The sequence below is a fragment of the Halyomorpha halys genome, unplaced genomic scaffold (assembly GCF_000696795.3).
Source record: "Halyomorpha halys isolate HHAL.00 unplaced genomic scaffold, Hhal_1.1 Scaffold1205.1, whole genome shotgun sequence".
NCBI lineage: Eukaryota > Metazoa > Arthropoda > Insecta > Hemiptera > Pentatomidae > Halyomorpha > Halyomorpha halys.
The window spans coordinates 274,882-275,237 of record NW_027108984.1 but is presented as its reverse complement, the minus strand read 5'-3'; the positions used below and the strand labels follow the sequence as shown (position 1 = coordinate 275,237).

The window sequence follows — 356 nt, the reverse complement described above, 5'->3', positions numbered from 1 at the left end:
CTTTTTTCAAATATAAAAGATAATTTGGGTTCAAATTAAGAACATTAATACCAAATGGATAATAGAATTATATTTAACTTTTATTATATACAAATAGACTCTTAATCTCAGGGCGTATTGTTGCTAGGCAATCAGAAAAACAGACACTTATTATAATTACACTTAATTAAATTAAAATCTATTTTACACATCTATCTATTTTTATGTATAGCAAAAACTAACCAAGCTCACGATCTTCTTTCGTTGATTCCTGGTATCTTCTTTTTTCTTATTGTTCTGTCCTAGCGTACAAAATGGCTTCCTTCTTGACAGAAATTGATGAGGACCTCCTCATCCTGAAGACATCATTTCTCTTC

General features: G+C 29.2%; 1 protein-coding gene across 1 annotated transcript in view; it reads left to right on the top strand.

Moving 5' to 3' along the window:
* LOC106688785 (transmembrane protein 198) overlaps positions 1-356 on the top strand; it is a 20,307-nt gene that overhangs the window by 11,639 nt on the left and 8,312 nt on the right. The window lies entirely within an intron of this gene.